Source organism: Balaenoptera ricei, chromosome 11 (assembly GCF_028023285.1).
Source record: "Balaenoptera ricei isolate mBalRic1 chromosome 11, mBalRic1.hap2, whole genome shotgun sequence".
Classification (NCBI taxonomy): Eukaryota; Metazoa; Chordata; class Mammalia; order Artiodactyla; family Balaenopteridae; genus Balaenoptera; species Balaenoptera ricei.
This window is the reverse complement of record NC_082649.1, coordinates 60,069,500-60,097,132: the sequence shown is the minus strand read 5'-3', so window position 1 is coordinate 60,097,132 and position 27,633 is coordinate 60,069,500. Positions and strand designations below refer to the sequence as shown.

Below are 27,633 nucleotides of genomic sequence, written 5' to 3'. Positions count from 1 at the left end.
AAGATATATTAGAAAAAAATATCCTAGTGCCAAAGAAACACTTCAGATAGGAGAGGACCCACTGAGAACAAAGCAAGTCTCTTAAACTCAAGTTTCAAAAAAAAGGCAATAAATCTAATAGAAAAATGGGTAAAGGGCACAGATAATTAATTCACAGAAGAGAATATGACTATGACTAGTAAATAGATGAAAAGAGCTCAGTCTTACACATTACCAGGGAAATGCAAATTATACTTTACATCCATCCACCCTAATATCCAGTGTTGGTGATGACATGATAAGTCAGCAATTTCACGAACGTCATTTGTGACAGCTTCCAGAGGGCATCTTGGCACCAGCTATGAAAATCTCAGATGTAATTCAGCGCTTATATTTCTAGGAATCCATCGTATCCACTAAGTGGTGGAATCTGGTTATTTTTTAAAAGGTGGTCGCCGGTGTTTCCGTATTCTGGGGCTAGTCTGCCCAACATGGTCACCACCAGCCATGTGTGGTTACCGAGCGTGCGAAAGGTGGTTGGTCTGAATTGAGATGTGCCGTAAGTGCCAAATAGACACCGGATTTAAAATAGCTTGTTATTTACCAGAATTAAAATAACATAATTTTATGCTGAGTAAATGTTGAACTGATAATATTTTGGATATATTGGGTTAAGTAGAGCATATTAAAATTAATCTCACCTGTTTCTTTTAATTTTTCTTAAATGCAGCCACTGGAAAATTTCACATTTTATCTAGGGTTCATATTCTCTTTCTATTGGATGGCACTGAGTCAGTGGGAATCAGCTGGAGAGAAAACAACCCTTTGGTTTGAGAGAGCGAGTAATTGGACCCAGGCCTGGAGGAGACTTTGAGGCAAACGGGAGCTCAACTGCTTCGTGTGAGAAAGGAGAAGAGGAAGTAACAGACTAGGACGAGGACAGGCAAGTGTGGCCCGGGGCTGGGTTTCAGGGGACAGAGAAAGCGAAGAGAGGATGGGAGGGAGGCCCAGGAACACGACAGTAGCCGGAGACCAGGGAACAGGTGGCTGAGGAAGGCCTCCCCGAGCCCCTGGGGCAGGGCCAGCAGTGAGTTTTGCCAGCAGTGAGGTCAGCTGATAAATTTTAAATGGGTTCCTGATCTATGCCATGATACTCCTCTGCCGTCCCTGCACCCCAAGGACGGACTGTGTGGGGCTGGGGACACTGTGTCCCTGCTAGGACAGCAGGGCTGGGTGAGGATGGTGATGTGCCAGGCAATGGCCCAAGAGCCCAAGGGGAGGAGGGAAGGTGAGGAGCAAGGGTGCCGGACGAGGGGTCAGGCAAGGACGACGTGACAGATACCCAGAGTCCTTGGAAGGATCCCCAAGAGCCCTGAGCTGCTGCTGGCAGGGAGGTGCAAGGCGGCTGAAGATTTTCATTTGGTTTTGAAGGGAAGGATCACCCCAGCCGGCTGGCCGACACTAGGACCCTTCGCCGCGTCACACAGGGCCTTGTAATACCCTCTGGGGTGCTGGGCAGCAGCGGCTGAGAAGTTTGGTGGCAGTGCTGGCGGGGAAGGTGAGGAAGTGGAACCAAGCAATGCTAGTAGCCACCTCAGCAAATAACATGGAAAGCTCTCCGGGATCAGCTGTCAGGTGATGCAGGGAGCAAGGTCCCGGGGTGGGGGTGGGGCAGGGTGTCCTGCATGTTCTGCAGGGGCCCCCCTGAGAGACACCCACACCCCTCTCAGCCTGCTCTGGGTCTCGGGAGGCTGACTTGTAAAGTCTACACACACAGACCTCTTTGCCCCAGACTCCTGAGGCGGATTGGCCGATGGGGGCCCTGCTGAAGCTCCAGGGCATGGGTGGCGCGTGAGGGCAGGTGTTTAGTCCCTGGCTCCTTTCCTGCATTGCAGTACGTTGTCCCTCTACCTTGAGGCCTCTCCACAAAGTGCTGTCTCTCTCTGTCTCTCAATCTCTGGCTTCCAGCATCTCCTATGCCTCATCCCTGCAGGCTCCCCATGGTCCCCAGCCCTGGCGAATTGCACATTCCTATTCCTTACCCCCTCAGCCGACCACACCTTTGTCAACAGCCTTTCACTAACTCTTCCTCACTAATCCAGCTCGACTCTGCCATTGGCTTCCTACAGAGACCCTGACCGATACCAGGATGTACCATACGCTAAAACTTTTGTGCACTTAAGGGAGAAGGCAGAGGGAAAATACACGTTTGAATTTACAGAAAGGAATATGGGAAAGGTACATGAGAAACTAATAACAGTAGCGGGTATAGTGGGAGGAATCAGTGAACTGGGGCAGAGGTGGAGCGGGATTTCCCATTGTATCTAATTTATATTATTTTGATTTTGAACCATGTGAATTATTATCTGTCACAGCGGTCCCCAACCTTTTTGGCACCAGGGACCGGTTTCTTGGAAGACAGTTTTTCCACAGACGGGGTGGGAGGGCAGGGGAGGATGGTTCAGGGGGTAGTGCGAGCAACCGGGGGCAGCAGATGAAGCTTCGCTGGCTCGCCTGCCTCTCACCTCCTGTGTGGCCCGGTTCCTAACAGGCAACGGCCCGGTACTGGTCCGCGGCCTGGGGTTTGGGGACCCCTGATCTATCACACAAGATTAAACTGGAAAGAATCTTCTCTACCCCCCATTGGATTATCTGGGGGAATTGTAGACTGAAATAAAAACACACCACGTGAGAGCTGTGACTTTCAGTTTTATTTGGGGATTTACCGGGGACTATAGCCCAGGACACAGCCTCTCGGATGGCTCTGAGAAACTGTTCAGAAGCGGGGAAGGGGTGGTCAGCATATATGTGATTTTGGAGAAGGGTACCTGCAACCAAGCACACGTCTCGCTAGAAGGTTACTGCTAGCCACGGGGAATAGACATCTTACTTAATGATTTTCGTGCTTTTCCAAGTATGGGAAGACGCGAGAACTTGTGTTCATAAAATTTTCTCCTGGAAATATCTAACCGAAGGCTGTTCTGCCAGTTTTCCCAGAGCCCAGAGCACCTCATTCCTGATCTCCACCCTGAACTCCTTTCAGGGTGTGTTGAAGATCAGTGATGGCAGTGGCGGATGACTCAATCCTGGTACAGCTGGATGGCGAGCAATATTCTTTGGCTGGCAGAATTGGTTTAATCCCATCTAGACCTTTCACCAAGGCACCTCCAAATCTTGAGCGGGAAAAGCCACAGCACGGAGGGAAGTGGCCTCTCCTAACTGGCTCCAGGCAGCTGGGCCACAGCTACCCCACCTGCCTCTCTCCCTCCTCCTGTCCTTCTAGGGCTCTGGCTTCAGCCACTAGTGTCCTAGAGGCTTTCCACCAAGAGAGACCACAAAACCAAATCACATAAGTGGAGAACAAGGGGAGCCAGCGCTGAAAGCCAGCATCGTGGAGAGACAGCTTTCATCCTGCTCACTTCAACCTTGACAGGTACTGTTCAGTCTGTGGTTTTTGCTACTGGAAGTTTCCAAAAGGCCCAGCAAGATCCATTCCTTTAGCTGACTTGCCATGTGAAATGCCCCCGGCATGTGGCCAGAGCTTGGACGATGTTCCCTCTACCCCCCCTTTTCTAAGTCTGACCCCGGGGCCTCACCCCAGATGAGCGTGACACAGACATAGAGCTCAGAACCACACCCAGTGAGGACCTCAACCTCCCATAAAGAGAACGTTGACCTTTGCTATTTCCCATCAGTTTTGTGGAATAATCAGAGGGACCAGCTGGGGAACAAAGCTGCATTCACCAAGCTTAGCGCTCGCTCGTTTCCTCCTTAATCCTCCGAGTCACCGTTACGAGGCAGGGAGGGGCCGGTGCTGTTACAGCCTTTTAGCCACAACAGCGGGTAATGACCTGCCTGTGTCGTGCGTGAGTCATGAGCAGAGTGAGATCTAAGCCCTGATCTCTGGACCCTGGCGCAGCATCTCTCCTCACCCTCAGCTGGGCACCAGCTGTAGCGGATGCCCTTCTGTCCCTTCACGTGGCTCCCGGCTTGCTGTGGGAAGGCAGGCATAATGGACACGCAGATTGGCCTAGCAGCTACCTAAGCGGTGTGACCTCAAGTTCAAAGACAAAGACCTTCCTTCCGCCATGGGCCGAGACTGCCCAAATGGTTACCATCTGTCCCCCTTTGGGGAGTTGGGCGTAGCTCTTGGCAGCTCTGGCAGAAGCGAGCACCTGGTCCAGATGTTTGGGAAATACTGGGCGAGTGGTAGCCTGTGCGTCCCTGAAGCGTTGTCGCTGGGCCTTGATCAGATGTCATCTCACTCTGTTAAAGTGTCAGCTAAGGTTAGTTCATCAGTCCGGCTGCACCCTGTGCAGAGACCGGCAGGGGTTGGTTTTACTTGGGTAGGAGGGAGTCACAGAAGCATCTGTGGAGTGGTGGGGCCTGTCCATATCGGAGGGAGATCTGAGGGCAGGAGGAATCCACGGCTGAGGCCAAGGCTGTGGCGAGAGACAAGGGGGAAGCAGGCCCTTCACAAGTGCTAAGGACGCACCGTGCCTCACACTACACTTAGCTTTGGGCAAAAGGCTTATCCCCTTATTCCATTTACTACTCCTTTACCTTGTGCCAGGCTGCGGACGAAACCGTCTTCACGTGATCTCACAGTTTCCACGTGGACATCTGACACTCGGGTAAACTGCCCGTGTGTGTAGAGCCCAGAAATGGTTGAGCTGGCATATGAATCCCTGTCTGCCTGGAGCCTAAATGTCCCCACTTTGCAGAACATTCCTGCACACTTACCCACAGATCTGAGCAAGTTGTGGGGAGGGAGGAAGGGAGGAATGAAGGGGACCAGCTCAGGGGCGGAGAGGAAACGGTGAGGTGGAGGCAACGGGAAATCCTGGCCGTGTCCACATAGGCTGTCAGCACAGAAGTGTAACTGATTTAACGTCAAGGCCAGAGGCAGCCTCCACAGAATGGCAAGGGCAGAATGCATGTACTTCGACAGTTGGCCTTTAAAATACATGTTCCTTCAGCAATTGGAGACCCAGTGAACATCCGGATCTTCCTAAATTAAGCCTTTGAAATAAAAATAATAATAATTTCAGGTGACAAAGTAAATATGCGTCATGCTTTGTAGCTAGAAGTCTGCAGATCTCTGAGATCCAGGCTGTTCCTGCTCAGCTGGTCCCTGCATTTAATGGATTTGCTGGAAGGACCTCCAGAGAAGAGGGGACGTCCTGATAAAGTTTGGCCCAGGAGACGAGGAGGAGGAAGGCAGACCCAGCAGAAGCTGATGGCCACAAACCTGGCAGCACCTGCAAAGTCCCTGGATAGTCAGCCTCATTTGACTCTTCTCTGTTCCCTGTGGGCTCCCTCTGCAAGGGGGTCATGGAAGGTTCTGGAGCCATGTCCACTTTGGGGTGTGGGATGTCCAAAGTTCCATGGGAAAACTTACCATGCAAATCAAGCTGCAGATGCCCACCAATCACTGTGACAGTCACTCCCAGCTCTGCCATGCTGGCTGACCTTGAGCAGGTTACTTAACTTCCCTGTACTTCTGTTTTCTTATCTGGAAGGTGAGTGTGACACTAACATAACCTACCTCCTAGGGTCATGATGGGAATACAATGTGAGAAAGTATGCAAGGGGCACAGGGCGCTTTGCAAGTGTGCTGTATTACGTGTCCTGGTGAGACTGTGGAGATCGTGTTGGGGGGGCGGGATTTATCGCACCGTGCTTTATGTCAGAGGTCTTAGGGGACCTCCTTCAATGCCTTCAGTGATCCCTTAGGAAAGAGGTTATTGGCAGAGTTGACAGATGGGGACTCAGAGAGGACAAATAACTCTGCCCAAGGTCATGGAGTTTAGCGGCCAGGGCTTGAACACACCTGGGCCTGGTTCCAAGCACTGTTATGTGAATCAGGCCACGCCTCCTCCCAGAAGCCCCCGCCAGGCCTGAATTTATATCCCTGACACCTACTTAGGTTGCCTGATGCAAGCACAGCCCTGGCAGTAAGAGAACCTGGTCACACTTTACTCGTGCTCCCCGAGCCCCCGTGGGCGGGCCTTTTCTGTCGTTCACAAACAGTTGGTGGCCCAGTGGGGAGTGTGGCCAGAGAAGGTACACCGAGGAAACGGAAAAGGGAGAACAAAACTAGAAGAGGAGTTGGGATCCTCGGGCCCAGTCGTGAAGGGACACATTCCAGCAGAAACACTTCTCTATTTTCTGCCTGATCTTTGAATCGCCTCCTGGGGGAACAGGTCCCAGGCACAGTGACAGGGGAGGCAGGCATGTGGGGACAGCACGTGGGTGACGGAGCACCTAGCCCGGCCGGTCCTCACGGCTGTGATCTCGTGCAATCTCCACACCAACCCTAGGAGCTGATGATCAGTGTGCATTTTACAGACCAGGCAGCTGAAGCCCATTAAAGTTAAACAAGGTGCTCCAAGTCGAGCAGCTGAGGAAGATTTAAGCCTGGTCCGCCTGGTCCAGAGTCTCTGGGTGACCGCCGCCCTCAGGATAACAGTGATGCTGCTTGGATCACAGATGACGTGTGACCTGCACCCGCCAAGCCTGGGCTCCTCACCACGGCTAGAGTCCAACATTTCGATCCAGTGGCATAAGGAAACAGGCAGAGCTGGGATTCCAGGAGGAAAGGGATTGGAGTGGAAGGAAAGAAGGAGACAGAAAAGGAAGAGGAGACAACAGAAAGAATTTAGGGAAACGGGGATTTCAAAGCCCTCCTTCTGGAGCCAACTGGCAGCGAGTGCAAGGCAGCTAGAAGCTACAGCAAAGGACGTCTCTTAACTCGCTGTCTACTTGCAAAACAACAGAACAGACCTATTTAGCAGCTGAAGAAATGGCTGCCTTTATCCTGCCTCTGCGGGCTCAGGGATGGAAAAGCTCAGGAGAGAAACACAAGCTGTGGAAGAGTTTCCCAGATGGTGGGGAGACTTGGGCTGGGGCAGAGGAGGCACCCAGTGCAGAGATAGGTCTGATTTGATCAGACCCAGGGGGAACCTGCAAATGTTGGTTGATGTGATGAGGCCATGACACATACAGACAGGCCACAGGGCTCGGGTTCATCCTCCCCAGGCCTCCATCCTGGGCCCTCGTCTTTGCGACCCAAGGCTGGGCCCCGTCACGCATCCCCTCAGGGCTCCCATACTTGCCTCTGGCTCACGTGCTAGTTTTGACCTTGATTCGAACAATGAAAGGCTCTGGGATTGGCTTGTCCAGCTCCCGCATTGTTTTCAGATAGAGAAAGAAGTTAGGAAAGAGCCTTTTCTTGGTCCTCAGCAAGCTTGCTTTTTGTTTCTGTGTGACCTTATTTCCCCGAACGGTTGGAAAGCCTCAAGGGGCTCTTTGGAGGGTGGGTCAGGCCCTGGAAGGACCTCACTGCCACCCCTTTGTCCCAGATGGAGACCAGGAAGAGTCAGCCTGAGGGCGAGGTCAGTGGGGGGCTGTGTGGGTGGCGGCATTACTGGTCACTGGTCACGCCCCCAGGCTGAAGTCTGGGCAGATTTGCTTTTTGCTGGGCGCGAGTCAGGCTTCTCAAGATGTTCCACAGCTGGGAGCACTTAGGTCAGACCAAGGTGGAGCCTCCGAGGAGGGTGGCCAGAGTCTGGCCGATGCTGATGGGCAGAGCAAGCCCCAAATCCCAGGAGACTCTCCTAGGTCTGCCCAGAACAGAAAGAAAAACAACTCGAGAGATCAGAGGAGTAAAGGAAGGCAAGAGTGAGCAGTACAAAGGGATGGGAAGGAAGTTCTGGTTCTGTTGCCCCAGGGGGAGGCAGGAGGGGGTGTTTAAGGAAGCTGCAAATAGATCCCTTCACTGCCCCTTCATCTGGACCGGTGGCCGCGTATCAGAATCACGGGGCAGCTTTGGAAAACTACAGATTCCCAGGCTCTGCCCTCCACCACCCCGGGTTTGGCACTGGTACACTGGACAGTCTCCCCAGGCGATCCTAACGTGAAGCCAGAATTGAAAATGGTCAGGTGTAGGTCCAGGCTCCTGAAACTTTCATTGCATACTGATCAACCAAGGTCTCATTCAAGTGCAGATTCTGACTTAGCAGATGTGGGACAAGACCTGGGAATCTGCATTTCCAACAGGCTCCAAGGTGCTGCTGCTGCCGCTCCTCCTGGCGTGGGGACCAGTCTGAGGAGCCCGGCTGTAAGCTAGACATCTGGGACAGAACCCAAGGAGCCCCAGCACCAGAGGTGGACACTGAGGCCGGGAGAGGCCACGTAGCTCAGGAAACGGCAAGCTACCAGCTTCCTGACGGGGGGAGGGCAGCACAGCCGGACCTCACACACAGTAGCTTATTTTTTGCTGCTGAAAGGCTCCAGGTGCCCCAGGTTTCTGAGCAGAGTATTGAGATGAAGGAAGAACTGTTCTCTGGGAATGATGAGCCACAAGTGGTCCCTTTATGGCTCAGAAAAGTCCTTTGGACACTCACGCAGAGACAGAGGGGATGAGATTCAGCCACCCAAGTCGTTCCCTTGTGGACCCCTCCCCATCTGCTTCAGCCAGGACCAGGGACAGAGCAGGGGAGGGAGGGAGGCAGGGTCTTCAGCCCAGAATGCTCTGGGAAGGGACACCGTGGTGCCTAAGTGTGGCGAGTCCTCCCTGTGAAGTAAGGAAGGTTGAAGACCCAGATGCAGAGTCAGTCCCTGTCAAAGGTCATGACTGTAGAACAGGCCAATTCTCCAGGGAGCCTCAAACCCTGGCAGCTCTGGGGCCCTGCCCATCCTGCTGCTCCCAGTTGGCCAGTGTCTCTCTCCTGGGTGCCTGGGGCGTATGCTAGAGGGAGTCCATGCGATTGGCTCAGCCCTGATGATCTTCCCACTTCATGGGTCAGCCACGAACGATGGGCGAGGCTCCCTTGGGTCCCCCTTCACTGGCCATCCCCGAGGATGGTTGGCAGATATCCCAGCTGACAAGTCTGGCCACACCCCAGGAGCTGGCCAAGGCTCGGACTGGCGCCTCACGGCCGTAGTCTAAGCAAATTGGGGAGCAAGTGGCTTCACTCCCCCAATGTGGGGCTCAGCAACCCCACCCTCCCTGCGGGTCCCCCATCCAAGCATCTTTGGCCATGTTGGGAGGACTTTGTTGGTCCTGGTATTTTTCCTGTTTGTCCTCAGGTAGAGGTGATAAAAATGCCCCTAAGAAACTTCATGCGAGCAAAGTTATATTCTAAGGCTTTGGGAAGAAAGAAAAGGGGTAAAGAGGACAGAAAGAGAGATACAGGAAAAAGAAAAAGGGCTGGAGATTTGTAACAGGCATGCCATTTGTTTGCAATAGGAATGTCGATAATAGAGCTCTTTTGAATAGCTCTGTGTTGTTGCTCTAGCTAAAATTGATCACCTGGATGACAGAAGTGATGCAGACAAACCGCAGCCCGCCGAGCAAACCTGGAAGCTCACAACCCACCAGGCTGGGAGGACCGAGGGAGTTAACACACGTGAAACCCTGGGAGCTGGCCCCGGCCCACTGTGAGTAAACATGTCCTCTCGTTTTACAGCTCGGAGATGAAACAAGCTCCTCCTGGTTTCTTTCTATTCCATCACCTGTCTCTGTGGTCACAGCCTATCCTGCCCTTCCTGGGAGGGCAGGTGCCATGTCTCTGAGCCCTGGTCCTCCTCGCCTTCCACCCTGAGCTGAGTTCACCCTCCTCGCCCCCAGCCACCTTCGCCAAGCCAGGAGAGTCCCCAGCCTGCTGTCCCCCTGCCCCAGGATCCAGACATGCATGCTGCTCTGCCCCCACCTGCACTGCACAGGGCAAGTTATGTGACCTGTGTCTCAGTCTCCTCCTCTGTAAATGGAGGTGAAGCACCGCCTTGCAAGGGTGATCTAAGGTGTAGTGTCAGGCACCCGAGTGTTATATAATCCTCTGCTACTTTTTTTTTTAAATAAATTTATTTATTTTATTTATTTATTTTTGGCTGCATTGGGTCTTCGTTGCTGCGCACGGGCTTCCTCTAGTTGCGGTGAGCGGGGGCTACTCTTCGTTGCGGTGCGCGGGCTTCTCACTGCGGTGGCTTCTCTTGTTGCGGAGCACGGGCTCTAGGCGCGTGGGCTTCAGTAGTTGTGGCACGTGTGCTCAGTAGTTGTGGCTCGCGGGCTCTAGAACGCGGGCTCAGTAGTTGTGGCACACGGGCTTAGTTGCTCCGCGGCATGTGGGATCTTCCCGGACCAGGGCTTGAACCCGTGTCCCCTGCATTGGCAGGTGGATTCTTAACCACTGCGTCACCAGGGAAGCCCCCTCTGCTACTTTTACTAATAGTATTGTTATCGTCATGGAAGTGTTCTTAGCTTCTCCAGGGACCAGCTTCTCACCGTTGTTGCTGCCTACATGGCTGACGTGGTCTAGCACATATTCATTCATCACATTCCTCAAATATTTACCGAGTGCTGACTATGTGCTACACCCTTGGGACATAATGATGTTAGAGATGTCCAATGGTCCTTTTTTATTGAAGTATAGTTGATTTACAATGTTGTATTGGTTTCAGGTATATAGTGACTCAGTAGTTTTACAGATTATACTCCATTAAAAGTTATGACAAGATAATGGCTATAATTCCCATCAATATATCCTTGATGCTTATCATTTATACCTAGTAGTTTGTATCTGTTAATCCCATACCCGTAATCTGCCCCACCCCCTCCCCTGTCCAGTGGTTTTTTTAATCCATTTCTTTGGGATCCTGTTGTCTCCACTTGGTGGTATTGATGCTGGAGTACCATCTACCGCTTTGGGGGCACTTAACCTATAATTTATATGCACATTCCTCAATTAGATCCTTACACAACCCTGGGCGCTAAACTTTGCTCCCTTCATTTCCAGCTAAGGACACTGAGGCACAGGGAGGTCAGGTAACCTGCCCGCACTCCTACAGTGAGGGTGGCGGCCCTGGGCTTTGAACAGAGCCCTATTTTTACCCTAAGCTCTCCACCGTGCTCTGGGAGGCTTTCTTTTGTGGAGCCCACCACCCTTTTCTGGGGAGCCGCCTTCCCTGGGCACAGTGAGACCCTCCCTCAGTTCTATCCCTGAGAAACTGAAAATCCTTCTGCAGCTTTTAGCCTCAGCCACCAGCAAAACTTCCTGCAACTGGGAGTATCTGCAGTCAGCTCTTTCCGTGGGCCTGTGTGCATTCAGATTTTCTTTGGAGGTGCTGCATGGAAAATATTAGCCCGTGAACTAAACAACTGTTCAGAGATGCCATTCAAAGAGGCACAAGCATTCCAGGAATTGTTGAGTGTGAAAATGGCACACAAGGGTCCAGGTTCCAGGCACAGAATTGGGGACAAAGCAAATGCCATGTGTATCCTTGAGCCCACAGATAGCTGTTCTGGGAGCGGGTCATCTGGGAGAATCTCATGACAAACGAAGCCAGAAGATGTTGCTTTTCTGATTTTAGATCAGCTCGGGCACAGAGGGAGAGCATGGGCGGCTGGCCTGGGACCCACCACGTCAGCTCTACCAACCAGGAGAGGCCCCTGCTCACCCTTGAAAATGCACTCGCCTTCGTCACGTACAGAAGGCCCAGACCTACTATCCCTTCCCATTGGTTCTCTTCAGCCCACACACAATGAGCTGAAGTTCTAGGGTGCCCTGCACGGTGCAAGGGCCTGTGGGGGACACAGGAGGTCCAGTGTGGGAGCCCACAGCCTACAAGGTAAACTGGCTCTTTTGTCTATTCTTTCTGTCCTTTGCATATTGGACTTGCAGAATTTTGCAAACTGTAACCACAGTGTTAAAAACATGCCTGCCTTTTAACCCAGCGATTCCAATTTCAGGAATTTAGCTTTAGGAATCAAGGACGTGAACCAATTTAGCTACAAGAAGGTTCAGACAATTTTTATTTTAATTAGTTATTTGTTTTTTTGTTTGTTTTTTTTTTTTAGAAATTCACGTTCTTTTATTTATTTATTTATGGCTGTGTTGGGTCTTCGCCTCTGTGCGAGGGCCCTCTCCAGCTGTGGCAAGTGGGGACCACTCTTCATCGCGGTGCGCGGGCCTCTCACCATCGCGGCCTCTCCTGCTGCAGAGCACAGGCTCCAGACGCGCAGGCTCAGCAACTGTGGCCCACGGGCCCATCCGCTCCGCGGCATGTGGGATCCTCCCAGACCAGGGCCCGAACCCGCGTCCCCTGCACTGGCAGGCAGACTCTCAACCACTGCGCCACCAGGGAAGCCCCCTAGTTATTTGTTTTTAATAGTAGCCAAGGATTGGAAACAAGCCAGATGACCAACAATAGGAGGTTGGTTACCAAAAGATGGGTATACCACACAATGGAGTGATATTTGGCCATTAAAATGATTTTGTAAAAGTATATTTACTGAAAGTAGAGTCCAGATATATTATCAAGTGAAAGGAGCAGTTGTAAAATATGCTGTGATCATATGGCATGATCCTGTTGTGTGTGTGTGTGTGTGTGTGTGTGTGTGTGTGTGTGCCCGCATACACCTCTCTCTGCACAGCAGTGTCTACACGTGCCATGGTGTCTGGTGTTTCATCGTCCTGACAAGAACTGTGCAGGGCCCCCTTGTTCACCACTGGAAGAGGGAATCCCCACTTCCAAGGGGTCTAAAGGGGCCTTTTGTCTTTCAGAAGGTGTGTGTTGGTGGGGGGCTGGGGGTGGGGATAGCTTATTTCCCCAAGACACTTCCATCCAAGTGGAGGCAACGCCCCAGGTATGACACCCCTGGACTCTCTCCATCCCTCCAGCTACCCAATCCTTGTCACCCTCCCTGGAGGGAGGGGCTTAATCAGATTGTGAGTTTGGAAGCAGAAGCTGGGTGGGAATCGCCCAAACCCTCTTGGGTCTGCTCTCCCATGTGGTAAATCTCACAGGACAGGCCTCTTGGTTATGATGGGGTGAGTGAGATGCCTTATTCTGGGATTCAGTATTTGGAAGGACATGTAGCTGGTACACACCTCTCCAACATCAGTTTTCTCTGTATCAGTGATCTTCTGGTCTCCATCTGCCTTACTATACCTTTGTTTATTTCTCACTTGGATCAGGACTCAAGTGAGGAAGTAAGAAAGGGGGTGCTATTCGCTGGCCCCCCTCAAACACCTCAACGTTCTGGGCCCCTTTTTCAAAACAAGCAATACTATACTGTAAGAAAGGGAGTGAAAGCAACTCCCCCGTCTCACATTTCAGTTCCATCTTCAAATACATCAAGACGCCATCTCACCTCACCACCTCCCTTATCCTGCTGGTCCAAATAACTAGCATCTCTCTCTTGGATTATTGCAATAGCCTCATCACAGGCCCCTTGCTCCTACCTTTGCCCGCCTGTAGTTTATCCTCAGTGTTCAGTCAGATTGTGTAACTGCTCTGCTCGAATCTCCTAGTAGTGTCCCATCACTAATCAGAGAACAGCCCGATCCTTTCGCTGGCCCTCAAGGCCCTGCACGTTCAGGCTCCGTGATCTCCCTATCTCATCTCCTACACCCCATCTACACTGACATTCTCTTTCCAGTCACACTGACCTCCCTGTTGTTCCCAGCATATGCCTGGCACACTCCTGCCCCAGGGCTTTTGCACGTGCTGTTCCCTCTGCTGGAACACACTTCCCTATTGTCTCCAGATGGTTCAGTTCTTTGTCTCCTTCAGGCTATTGTTTTCAGACTTTCCCTGATCACCCCATTTAAAATTTCAGCCTGCCTAACACTCCCAAAGCCCTTTCCCTGCTGTGATATTTTCATGGCGTTTATCCCCAGCTGTCGTACAAATTTTTCTTATTTGTTTATTGTCTGTCTCCCCCAATTAGAATGTCAGCTGGACAAGGGCAGAGATGTTTGTTCTCTCACTGCTATTTCCCCCGCACCTGGAAGAGTGTCTGGCACATCATAAGCATTCAATTAATATCTGTTGAATGAGTGAATGGATCTAAAAGGTGGGTGACTGAGATAGTTTTAATTTATGAGAAAAATAAAAGAAGTATGATCTACTGTGCACCAAAATGTCATGGAGAAATTCACACCAAGTACACACACACACAAAATGAGGCTTCATCAACGTTAAAACATTATAGTGGTTTTCTCTGCGTGGGCGGCTGCAGGTAAGTCTCTCTCTCTCTATCATCCTCTCTCTCCAACCACTGCTTCTAATAATCTACAGTAAATATATTGTTTGTGTAATGAAGTAGAAGTAGAGGATTAGTTTTGTTTTTTTTTTTTAAAGTAGTGCTTGCTGTAAATGATAAGGGGCTCAGAGGCAAGGACTGTGTGTAGGCATACGGGCATTTCTGTGTCCCTCAAATAGAGACTTTCCATAGCCTTAGATGCTCCACCTCTTGCAGGACGGCTAGTTCTCTACTCATCAGGTGCTCTTTCCGCTCCCCCCCACTTATTATATATTTATTTATTTATTTTAATTTTTTTTATTTTAATTTTTTTTTATTTTGCAAGTTTTTGGCTGCATTGGGTCTTCGTTGCTGCACACGGGCTTTCTCTCTAGTTGCGGCGAGCGGGGGATACTCTTTGTTGTGGTGTGTGGGCTTCTCATTGCGGTGGCTTCTCTTGTTGCAGAGCACGGGCCCTAGGCATGCAGGCTTCAGTAGTTGCGGCGTGTGAGCTCAGTAGTTGTGGCTCATGGGCTCTAGAGTACAGGCTCAGTAGTTGTGGTGCATGGGCTTGGTTGCTCCCAGCATGTGGGATCTTCCCGGATCAGGGATCGAACCCGTGTCCCCTGCATTGGCAGGTGGATTCTTAACCACTGCACCACCAGGGAAGTCCCTCATCAGGTGTTCTTTATGTGCACCAACTACATAGCCTCTGGCTGTACATGAGAAAGAGGCCCCAGAGTGTTTGGACAAGTGCAGTAGTCAAGCTGCTGTCACCAAGAAAGGAAGATACATAAACACTCGGACAGCCAGTGGATGCCTTGCTTGGCATTCATGAGTAAACAATCATAAATTTCACTGGGTTCTGTGGCTGACAAAGCATTTTCATATACATCATGTTACTTGGATCTTTCCAACAGCTTTGTATGTTACCTGTTATTTCCTTCCCCAAGGAGGCTTAGAGAGTTTAAGTATTTTGTCCAAGATCCCACAGCTGGTTTCTCCCACAAACAGCCAGGAAGTAACAAACAGGAGTATGGTCTGTGGACTTTCCTAAAAGGAGTAGCGTTTGGGATGAGCCGATTATAGCTAAACCCCTGGATTTCTTAGAGGAAACTGAGATGGAGAAGTGCAGTAGGATTTGTCTAGGAAAGGAGATGCAACGACTCTGTTATCCTAGCTGTATGGGAGTGCCTCTTGTGGCGGGGGGGACTACCTTTGTTTGGAAAAAAGACCTTAATAAATACTTGGGGTAGAATGTGAGGTCTTGAAGTTGAAGCCACTCTGCCGTACCAAAAAAAAAAAAAAAATGTGGGAGGCATTTTTTTAACCACTAGGAGAGTCTGCGAGAGAATAAAGGAAAGAAGAAGGAGCAGGGGAAAGGGCAAGATGGAGAGAGGCGGGAGAGAGCAGGGAAGTGTCAGTTTGCGGTGGCCAGAGGCCGCTTGAGGATTTTGTTGGATTTTGTTGGAGTTTGAACTTGTGTTGCTGTGACAGAAATCTGTTCTCATTCTCCCCTTCTAGTCCTTTCACTACTGAAATAGTTGGCAAATTCTGCTCAGCTCACAGATATTTTGTGTGAGAGAGAATCTTGATATACTTGACAAGAGTTGTGGCATGTAACAGCACAGAATAAGGACCACACACATATAAGCAAAAGTCAGGGCAGGGCATGGGAAGACAGAAGAAGCCATGAGCACGTGAGCCCCCTAAGGATGTGCAGAAATCTTGGGGGGTGGCTCTAGGTTTCTAAAGGTCAGGAATCTGATTGCTCAAGCCAGCTTTACCTGGATCTCCACCAGGAGGAGGTAGCTAATAATCTGGGTTACATTCGAAAGGAAAATATTAGGGTTGACATTTAGCGGAAATTTATTTTTCCCTCTAATCAAGTTCCCTTGCTTGAGTCAAAAAGCAAGAATAAGTAAGTGGAAAGGACAACAAACTTGTTCCTGCCCCATTTCTTGCCTTTCTTGAGAACAAGGCTTAATGGACCATTTTTCTTTTCTTTACTAGACAATGTCACGTGATTAGTCATACAGAAGGTTTATTTACCAGGGCAGATTTTCAGATTCCAAAGAACTTGAAAAATGCTGCACAAATAAGTGGCATTTGGGTTTATCCATCACTCCCCTGTGAGTTTGGTCAACATGGGTCAGTCTCCCTGTTTGCCCCTGTTTGTTCCCGTAGATTGGCCACTGCCAGCACTGGACATAAGCTGGTATCTTCCACTGTAAACCTTTTCTTCCTCCTAGGATTGGGCTCAGGCACGAGGCTACGCTTAGCTCTGACCATATCAGAAGGAACACAAGGTCCAGCCTTTTATATGGAGCATTCCCAGGAGGCAAACCCAGAGGCATTCTCCCCTCTCCTTTCTCATTTCACCCGTCCTTGTCGTCACTCCTCTCCAAGGAGCCTGCAAGAAGGGCCTGTGCCCAGAACAGTCAGGATTTCTACTTCAAGACGTGCCCTGGGACCATAGTAGGGACATGGCTTTACACCTTTCCAAATGCGGTCACAGTCATCATCTGACGCCACCCTACAACTGTGATAAGAAACCACTTTCTCCAAGTCTCGTTCCCCATCCTGTAGGGCAGGATCCTGAGGCATCTCAGGGTGGGGATGCTTGGAGATGAAGACACTGGGGAAGCCGACCTGCCACCTTGGCCAATGGCACCTGCTTTACTTCCACCATGATCGGCGCATCAGAAGAGCAGCCTCAGGCAGGTGCCCAGAATTGGGGGAATTTCTCTCAAAGAGGATCACCCTCTGACCAACCAATATAATATCTATCTATCTCCACTCTTCTTCGAAGCTGCATTTCTCAGCACAAACCCACGAACTGGCAGGTGAGTTTGACCATCTGTCTCTAGGGATTTTGATTCCCATTCATCAGTCCCCCAAAGCCTCATTCAATTATTTCAATCTTAAAAAGCATTTGAATGTCCATCCATGCATTAATTCATTCGGCATGGAATTGCCTGATGTTATGAGGCACGTGGTGGAGCCGGTGGGCTGGGGACTGAGGAGAAGGCTGTGCCGCCCACCGGAGGCTTAGGGGCTTGTAGAGGGTGGAGAACGTTGAACAAGCCCATGGGGGCGGGGACACAGGAGGGGCTCTGACAGCTGTAGGAGCGGGTCTGCGTGTGTGAGCGAGGGGCTTCCTGAGGGCAGGGTGTCCTCCCTGCCGTGTGCCCCTCCTCCCTCTGTCCCTCTCTGCTTCTCTCTGTGCCCATCTCCCTTCTTGTTCCCTTTTCCCTTCCTCCTCTGTCACCCAGTGACCCTTTGTCCCCTTGCTCCGATCTCCCCACTTCACACAAAAAATGTTGTCCCTCCTCTGATTCTCTTTTCTCACCCCGCCCGCATCTTTCCCACACATCAGCCAGTCCCTCCAAACCAATAGAAATTCTCCCCAATCAGAGGCAAGGAGGAAGCATCCATCCCAAAAAGGCAAGGAACAGAACCAGCGTGGAGAACCAGAATCATGTCAGACATTTCCCAGGGGAGAGGAAAAGGCCATAGATGATAACAAAAATGTTGCTCGCTGCCATGACAACCGCAGCCAGTCAGCCACAGTACCACGGGTTTGGAGGCAACAGAATCAATTGCATGTTTATTTCCCCAGCATGACCAGTATCCCTAAGGAAGAGGAAGCCAAGAAGGAGATGCCTTCAGTCCTCTGCCTGTCACCTGCCAGAGAACCAGGATGCTTGGTGGGGTTGGCCTTCCTTTCTCCAAACTGCCATCAGTTGTGACGTCACTGTCAGCTGTGCCTGGTGTCTAACTTTTCATCTGTATCAATCAGCATTGAGAGTCCGCTGGGTGCCCAGGTCGGGAGGCTCGGCCCCAGGCTGATGTGAGTAGCCCCTGTCTCGAGGCACAGGAATAGCCACAGCCAGCATCGGTGGGGTGGCCACAGGGCCCAGAAGGCTCAGTGCCAAAAAGTTACCCAGATTATGTTTGTGGACGGGAAGGTGGGAGGTGGAGCCCCACATAACAAAACAGGAAGCAGCATCATTATTAAGAATAAAACCTAAACTCAACAATGGGAAGCAGAATAATCAATAGAGCCCCTTTCCCGGCTGCAGCCCACATCACACAGCTGAAGATTTAAAGGGCCAGTTAAGAAAAGGCCATGAGGGGATCATTTAGCATTTCTGTCCCAGGTCGTTTATGAATATGGACACGAATGTCCTCAAGCTGCATTGTGAGCCAAGCCGACCACAGAGTCAGAGGCAGGCTGTTTCTGAGGGAGTGGTGACACCCTCTCCAGAGAAGCTGTCACCTGCTCTGAGGCTGTCAGCAGGTCCAGCAGCACATGAGGGCCCTGGATATCTGATCTCTGATTGCTTCTGCACTGTTAGGATGACAGAGGAGGCTGAAGGGCGACTGGACATTCTCTCCCCACCATATTCCTCCCCACCTCCCCAGGCATCATGTGGCTTTCAAGGGTCTCTGCGCTAACATAATATTGCCAAGTGCCAGGCATCTCAAATTGTGTGAGATATTAGCAGAAGTATAAAAAATATTGCCTGCCATAAGGAAGCTCCTTTAAGAGAATCCGTCTGTGCTGGGCATTGGGGAAGGGGGAAGGAGGCAGTGGAGATAGATCGCACTGCCGCTGCCTATTCTATTAAATATGACGCGTGGTTCAGAGCCACACGGGCATTTGTGAATCTCATTCCTCTGTTGGCTAAATGGAGCTCGATTTGTATGTGGATCAAAGAAAAGCTACTTATCCCTACTGGATATCTCCTTCTAACTCACTGGCATTGTTCAGCAGGGAAAGGTGAAACAAAGGCTGAATTTATTCACAGACAGGAGCTTCAAAGCCCAAACATCAAGGAAATAGCTCAAAACTTCAAAAAACAGCTCTGACCTAAGTTCTCCAACATTTTATATTTTCAAAAATCACAAGCAACAGATGAACTATCCAAAAAGAGCAAATTTCACTTCAATTTCCATTTAAATGCCTCAAAGCAAAAAAATCCAAGAGTTCTGTCTCTTTTTGCACTGCTGTCAGCCAGGCTGGGAGCCCCTCATATTCTCTTCTCTTATTTTTCCACCTTGTGGTGAAGGTCTACCTTCCAAACTGGTGAGGGCTGAGGTTAATCAATACAACAGTTGCTCAATGCTTCAGCATAAGAGGAATTGAACATTTACATCCAAACACCTCAGATTTACCACACCACCACATGGATCCAAAAACAAACAAAACAAAACAAAAACTGGCTTTAAAACAAATGCCATTAGAAAACAGTTTCTTTAAGAGTTATACATACACCTATCATATGTTCTATCCCTAATTACTTATCCAAGAAAAAAGAAGGCACATGTCTATATAAAGACTTTTACATAAATGTTCATAAGAGCTTTATTTGTAATAGCTAAAATTGAAACAATCAAAATGTCCATCAATAATGAATAAGTAAATATGGTATAAACAAAAGAACCAAACAGATTGTGGTATATCCATACAATGGAATACTACTCAGCAATGAAAAAGGGAGAAACTGGTGATACAAACAACAAGGTGCATGAATCAAAATAATTATGCTGATTGAAAGGAGCCAGACAAAAAGGAATTTATATAAAACTTTAGAACATGCAAACTAATCTGTCATGACTAAAAGCAGATCAGTGGTTGTCTGGGAGGAAGGGTCCAGGGAACCAGAAGGACAGATTGCAAAAAGGGCATGAAGAAACTTTTGGAGTGATGGATATGTCCATTGTCTTGAATGTGGTGATAGTTTCATGTGTATACATCAATACATATGTCAAGACTTGTACGTTTTATACTTTAAATGTATATATATACATATATATATATGTATGTATATATATATATATTATGCTTCAATAAAGCTGTTTAAAAAGTCAAAGAAAACATATGCCATGATGCAGTAACAGGGACTAGATATATACCCCTCCTTAAACAACTAGAAAACCAGAAAAAATATATGACACAACAATTTCAACATTGGACAACAGTCAAGGTAGGATTGTGAAGGAAAATAAGCAAGATGGGTCTTGCAGTGGCACCAGCTCACTGTCTAGAGACAACCCAGATGGTGGGATTGCGGACTTGAGGAGACAGAGTTCAGAGTTGTGGGAGACCAAGGAAGTTCACGTTTTCAGGGCAGAATGCCAGAGTGAAGGGAGTTCTACACACAGAGAAAAACTCCAGACACTGTCAGGTTAGAAACCTTGTCTTTGATATCTGATCATAACCTGCATGTGAAAAAATTCCTTGAGGCAGAAAAAAGAACCCCATAAAAGGAGCAGCTGGAACAATTCCTGGAGTTCTTACAGGGCTAGAAAACGTTGGTATTTTCATCAGCCGAAGTGCAGACCCTGTAACACATGGGTTGTGTCCCAGAAGGGTATTGCCTTAATCACAGGGCTAAATCAGTCCTAGACTAAAGGTTGTTCTGGACATAGCATAACAAAGTTTAAAAGCAAACCCTGAAAAGATTAAACTGTTTCCAAGTAACCGTGTGCCAGAGCAAAGTCCAACACTCTCTCAAGGAATAAAACAAAATCTGATACCTAATACTGTAAAATGTCCATTACCTAGCATCGAATAGAAAATTACCAGGCGTGCAAAACATCAGGAAAATATGACTTATAACTGGGAGTAAAATAAAACAGAAATATGCCCAGAACTGGCAGAGATGATGGAACTAGTAGGCAAGGATATTAAAATTGCTGTGATAAATCTTATAAATATATTCAAGGATGTTAAAGGAAAACACAAACTCAATTATGAGAGAAATAGAAGACATAAAAGAAAACCCAAATGGAACATCTGGAGGTGGAAAATACAATAGCTGAAAAACAAATAAATTGTGAACAAAAATCATCATCTCATTGTTAGTGGAACTCACTTTCAGGCTGTCAAGTGATAACTGAATCATCACTTCCTTGGAGATGCCTCCCTGGCTGAAACAAACTCAGTATTCTGTGTTCGCACAGTGCTTCAACCTCCTCTTCAAAGTACTTGCCATGGTTGTAATATTTCCATTATTTGTGAGACCACCCAATGTCTGTCTTCCCTACACTGTAAGGTCCATGAGAACAGAAGCATGTTTTTGCTTACCTGTTCACCAGTGCCCAGAACAGTGCCAGGCTTCAGGAAAGCACTCAATAAATATATTATGAATGAATGAATGAACTGCTCTCGTCAGCTTTGCACTGGATTCATTCAGCAGCTCCTATTTAAAGCATCACCTCTGACTGCCTTGATCAGTGTAGTGACCCAGGTTGACCACGGGCTGCGATTCTCACGTGGCTTCGTAAAATGTGCTTCCTGCAAGCACTGTTTAGTGTGAACAGATGATTTGCTGAGTGACCTGGAGTGAGCTACTTAATGTTGCCGACCTTTGGTTTCCTCAGCTATTGAATGAGGATGTTGAAACAGATGATCTCTAAGAACTCTCTCAGCTCTGATGTCCCAGGATGCTGTTATGGTCCAGTCTCCAAAGATGTTCTTCCTCCCTACAGGGTCCTCAGCTCCTAGTCCCCATGCCCTTGGATATGCTCTCCCTGCCTTGAATCGGGACTTCCTGTGTGACCAACAGCATAGGATGCAGAGAACAGTGTGTGACTTCTGAAGCAAAGTCATAAAGGGCATGGTGGCTTCTGCTTTGATCTCTTGGATAGCCAGCCACCGTGTCATGAGAACACTCAAGTAGCCCCTGGGGAGAGGTCCTCATGGAGAGGAACTAAGGCCTCCTGCCAACAGCCGTGCGAACAAACCATTTTGGAGCCAGATCCTCCAGCCCCAGTCAGACCTTCAGCTGACTGCAGCCCAGCCAACATCTGACCTTAACTTCATGAGAGATTGGAGCCCGATGCACCCAGCCGGGCTGCTCCCGAGTTCCTGACCCACAGAAGCTGTGAGAGATACTAATTGTTTACTGTTGGGTTTGGTTTTGTTTTTTTTTTTTTTTGAGGGGATAAACATTTGCTATTTATTTATCTGACAAAAGGCTCTTATCTAGGATATGTAACTCATGGCCATAAATTGATAAAAATACCAGCCATCCACCAGGAAAAAATGGGCAGAAGATTCGAGCAGGCACTTCACAAAAAAGATAACCGAATGGGAATAAGTATCTGAAAAGGTGCTCCACATCACCACCCATGAGGAAAAGGCAAGGCAAAACCGCAATGAGATGCCACCGCACATACACAGCAATGGCTAAAATCAAAACCCTGACAATGTGTCCTGTTGTTTCAGACCACTAAGTTTTGTGGTAATTTGTTATGCAGCAATAGACAACTAGTACACTGGCACTGAAAGCTGTCCCTCCTTCACTCTTTCATTACTTCTGCTGTGAAGAAAACACTAACTCATTGCATAAGTGAAATCTCCAAAACACACATCTTTCCCAGTTTGGAGAGCAATTTGGGGGCCTGGAATCTTGATCAAAAGTCTCAAGGAATACAGAAGCCCCCTTTTCTTCATTTGTCCCCTGCAGATCTGATGCCACCCTGTCTTCACTAAACTCCCCCCCAACTCTTTTCCTTCTTTTTTTCACCAGCCATTTTTTACTCAGTTTCAACAATTTCACTCCCACTCTGCATATGATTTTCTAGGTGTCCGTGGGATACAGGTCCTGCTATCCTGAATGACTTTCCCAAGTTCCATAATCAGTTTTGAATGTCCTCACAGTACCTGTGGGCACATAGCAGGTGTTGAACAAGTATTATTATTTACTGCCTTGGTCCAGAAAGCTGACCCTGAGCAAGCATTAAGGTTCTAATGATTTGGTTAGAAGGTGCAAACCCAGGGCGATGGAGATGGAAACAAGGAAGTGAGACAAGAAGTCACGTGATGCCATGTAACATGTTACCGTGGTGGCCTTGTTTCACCGTGAGCTCCCCTGAGCAGTGAGGGGGCACCGGGTTTACTCAGTACGGAGCTTCTCTAGAAAGGCTGCAAGAAGGAATCATGATCCAGTGTCATTCACGGGAGAAGGGAACGTGGAGGAATTTATCTGCCCTGCTCCTACCTTCTACCACCTAGGTTAACATTCACCCCAAGGGGAGTGAGCTCCCTTGCATTATCCAGGCCCTGATGACTGCCCATGAAGCCAGATTCCGTGCCCTATGGTGAGGGATTTCATCTGCGTTCAAGGTGAAGGGCATCCAGGGGCAGTCATCGAGGAACTTACGAAGATACACAAGATGGGTATCTCATATAGTTACCTTCTTGGCCCCTTTTCTAATTCCTTAGATACTAGCTTGCCAGCACAGCTGTAGGAAGGCCTGGCTTCTCGTTTTGACTGCATCAGTTCCTCAAATGTGTGATGTGGGCGGAGATACAGTGTGGCTGCATATTAATGGGAGCTGACCCTTGCAGGCTTCAAGACAGATGGACACGCTCAAATCCTGGCACCCTAAAAGGCGAGACTTCTTTCTGCAGCCGGCTGGAAGGAAGATCTTGTCTCTCAGCTGAGGGGGGTCTCTGAAACAGTAACAGCCACCAGCTTAGAAAATGCAATTTAATTGAGTAAAACTGGAGTTTCTGAGCAGTCCCTGGGCTGTTTTAGACAAATTAAAAGGCCCTAAAGCACCCTTTTTTTTTTTTTTTTTTTGCTACAAAGAGAGGTGTTTCCTCCCAACAGTTCTTCAAACTTCTTCTTAGAATCAACCCCCGGAAACTGGCTGCAAGCAGTAGATGGAGGCCCCATGAGTCTCTCAGAATCCCAGTGTGCCAAGAGGCCCAGTCAGGCTCTCATTAACAGATGAGGATGGGTGGATGGATGGGTGGGTTGCTGGGTGGGTAAATGAATAGATGAGGTTTGTAAAACCTCAGTTTGTAAAAACCTAGGAGGCGTTGTCCAGGCACCTAACACCCTCAATGCCCCCTTTCCAGCAGGCAATCGATGAAATCACTGCTGTGGGTTTTTACTGTCTGAGTCTCTCCACCATGCATTTTTCCTGTCCCTGAGAGAGCCACCCTCTCCAATCCCCCACCCTCTGGCTTGTTATCAGCTCCATGCTGTCTCTTTGCATTAAAGTGACGAGAAGCAGCACAAAGCTGCCGACAGGAGTCTGGAGCTGTAATTTGCACTGACATTCTCTGGCGTTATCCACTTATTGCCTGGTAAGCCAAATAGGAGATTTGTCTGATTTTGATCCCAGGAAGAGAAATAACAGCCCTGCTCTGCTCCTGCCATTTAAAGCAAAGCACCAGGCCGGTCCTCGGGCCCGAGTCCTGGCTGGCAACTCCCACCTTCGTGATGCGGGTATCATCTTCCTTTCCTCTGGCTGGAACTGCCTTTCAGATCTGACATCTGGCAAACACTGGATGGTTGGGGAGGGGGGAGACCATGCCATCCTCTCCGCTGGTGACAGTACTGACCACAGGTTGCCAAGGGTCCTTAAAGGAGCCTCCGGGGGATTTAAGTGCCCCTGGAAAGTCAGACCCCAGCTGAAAATACCGCAGCAGCTCTCTTCTGCCTCCCCAACCCCTGCCTTTAAACTCTCCCGGCTGTAAGAGAAATGAGGCTGAATGAGAGGCTCGTGAAAGAGCACCAAGTAGTCGGCCTGTGGGCACGGCCCACTACATAATTTACAAAATGAAAATGGGGGGCCCCTTGTTCAAAAAAGCAGGAAAAGTGTCGTTAAAGGTACTCAAATATAAGGCCTTTTCCCTTTCTTTGGTGGTCTCTCTCTGAATTGTCATAGTATTTTTTATTTGCTATGTAGTGCTGTCCCAAGTAGATAAATAAATATTATTTATTAGCACGATCTTTACCCTTCATCTCTAGATTATACAAGGACAGTTTTAAATGCACACGGAAAAGCTTTTAACTCAGATGTGGAATCACCAAAGTGACACAATTCGTATTTCCTAACTCGTATATTCATCTCTGGTTCATCGCTACCAGAACAGTGGAGATGCTGCATCGACCTGTTCTTATTTCCCTTCTTGATATACAGACTTTTTACCAACATTCTCCGCCTTCATCTTACTGACGAGTAAGGGAGGACTGAAGGGAAAAGAAACCGTGGTTGCCCTTTCTTTCCTTCTATGTCATCATTTTCAGTGTAAATAGTCAATACAGGGAAGTAACATTAAGAATGTGGTAGAGTGCCTTGACCTTTCTTAGAACACGATCGTCTTCTTTCTGCGTTTAAGGCAAGTTGTGGAGTGCCTACAGTGGCCAGGCGTGTCCAAATGCTCTGTATGCTTGAACTCATTGGATCTTCTTGACAACCCCACACGGCAGGTAAGTTACTTATATTTTTCAGAAAATAATTGGAGGCACTGGGAGGTTAAATGACTTGCCCAGAGTCCCGGAACATGCCACTGGCAGAGCCGAGATGCAGGCACGAGGGGTCTGGCCCTGGAGTCCCAGCCCCGGCCACTAGGGTCTCCTGTTGATCAGGACAGATCAAGGAAAGATCTGGGGGGAGTCGCACCCTTCTCTTTACCCCTGCGTCTGTCAGGTCTATGTACCAGGGCTGGGGATTGGGTGGGGGGCGGGGACAGGGAGTGTCTTTCCCTTCAAGTGTAAATCCATAACTTCACTTCTTTAAGATGTTACCTTTGCTCAAGCCCAGATCAAGGGGCTTACTGACATTTTAAAGATGACGAGGGGGGTGAAGTTCACAGTGGGACGCCCTGGAGTCTGCTGGGTCCAGATGAGTTGGGGGAGGGCAGCTGGGGGTCTGAGGAAGCCCCTTCCTCCCAGCTGTTGTTGGACTCGGGAGTGGGGGAGTTGGCACGGGAACCAGCCAGTGAAGCCCTGGCTTGGTTTCCCTCGTGCCTCAGTGAATGGCGCGAGTGTGCACACACGACCCAGCTCTGCCTCCGGCCACATGCTTAGAAACCGTGTCCTTTCACCCCCAGTCTCCTCTTTCTCGAAGTGACTCAAAAGTGTTCCCCACCCGCTGCCTGGAAAGGCATTGCCCGGCAGGTTCACCGGGTCAGAGGAAAAGCCCTTGGCATCCGGAACACCGGCCCACAGACGTCAGCAGGGAGCAAGGACGGCCAGGAGGAGGGAAGTGATAACTCCCTTTCGGGCTTGGGGCTTGTGTGGGTAGGAAAGGGCAGGGAGGGCGGGGAGGGCCGGGGTCATGGAGCAGAATCAAGGGTCGGGGAGCGCACAGAGGAGGGAGGTGCAGCGTCAGATGGGCACTTTGCCCAAGGTCCCTGGGAGATGGAAGGAGCCCTGCGATGCCCAGTGGTTTTACAGCGGCCCTAAATGGTTCATCATCACCCAGCCATCCAGTCCTGTTCAGTCATCTTTATGACATCTTTATAGCAAAGCTAGTTACCTTTGCCCCAAGTAGCGTGTGCTCTCTGGTTAGCCATCCAAACGGGCTTATGTCAGATGGGAGCCATGTCTCCCCTCTCTTAGCACGCAGATTATGGGGCAGAAACACCCAGTCCCGCCTACCATAAAGACTTCTGTATCTGGTGCATTGATACACAGTTGGAGGTTTGTTCCCTAAACATTCCTGCAGACACGAACTTAAATGTCCCATCATTTAGGAATTAAAAACAAAAAGTACAATCATCCCTCAGTATCCATGGGGGATTGGTTCCAGGACCCTGCGGACATCACACTCTATACATGCTCAAGTCCCTTCTGTAAAATGATGTAGGACTGGGGCCCTCCGTATCCACAGGTTCCTCATCCCCTGAATCTGGGATTGGGGATGGGGAGCCCGCAGTACAGAGGACCGACTGTACAACGTAACAGGCTATTGACTCCTACAGACTGGATGCCTGGACCTGGAGAAAGGACATCAGTGAAGGGAAGCTATGGCTTAAAGCGATGTTTTCACAATTCTGATAGCAGTTTCTTTCCACTGTTGGTTTTTCCTTTTCCCAGAATGCAGAAAGCTTTGTCTGCTTTTCTCCATCTTTGCTGTGTTGTCCAGTGCCTTTAGGGGAATCTTACTGATCAGCAACAGTGGGGGGTGGGGGGCGCGGTGGGCAGAACTCTCTTTCCTCTTCTGTTTCCTTTTTTGGGTTGTAATGCTCTATTTCTCTCTGGATATATTGTTTGGAGACCATCAGGCATGTGTTTGATGCATGACGCAAATGTCATATGGTGTTGTTAACGTCACACAGTTGACAAAAGAAGACGAGGAAAAGGATCCCAGCAGATGGTTCAGTATTACATTTCATACTACACAGAGTCCATTCCTGACGGCCCAAAGCAAACAGCAGTCACTCTGTCAGTGAAAAAGATGCAAGTTTTTCTCTTGTCTCAAGTGAGAATTCCCCATATGGCTATTTTACAGTCCTTACTCACTTCTCAGGATATTTGCTTTTTCTTGTTTCTCTTTTTTTCTCCTCAAAAATGCTGATGGTCCCAGGGCTTAGGGACAATAATTGTTGCTCCTTTTCAACATAAAGGTCAGGATCCTTTGTTACAAAGTAGGTTTTGTGGCCCAGAGAAAGCTGGGCAGAGATGATCTCTGCTAAAGAGCAGAGGAAAATAATTCGCTCCCCGGTTGTCACGTTTGGCCAATTTGAGTGAGAAAAGGGGGCTTGTGGGTGTAAGAGCATATGAAACCACACAATTATGGTCTCTCACTTTTCTTTTTATAGGCAGGCAAAAGAGACCCCAATATGTCAGACAGCGCTGGACCTTGAAGGG

At 49.1% G+C, this 27,633-nt stretch overlaps 1 long non-coding RNA gene across 2 annotated transcripts; it reads left to right on the top strand.

Annotated features, from left to right (window-relative positions):
* The first annotated feature begins 1,414 nt into the window (after nt 1–1,414).
* On the top strand, nt 1,415–26,056 carry LOC132374880 (uncharacterized). 2 transcript variants are annotated; one of them, XR_009505790.1, is made up of 8 exons: nt 1,415–1,537; nt 3,263–3,412; nt 9,282–9,423; nt 16,261–16,854; nt 17,631–17,861; nt 21,509–21,903; nt 25,158–25,248; nt 25,872–26,056. It is a non-coding gene; the product is annotated as an uncharacterized LOC132374880 (long non-coding RNA). The 2 variants fall into 2 exon arrangements; XR_009505791.1 differs by lacking the exon at nt 21,509–21,903.
* Nucleotides 26,057–27,633: the final 1,577 nt, after the last annotated feature.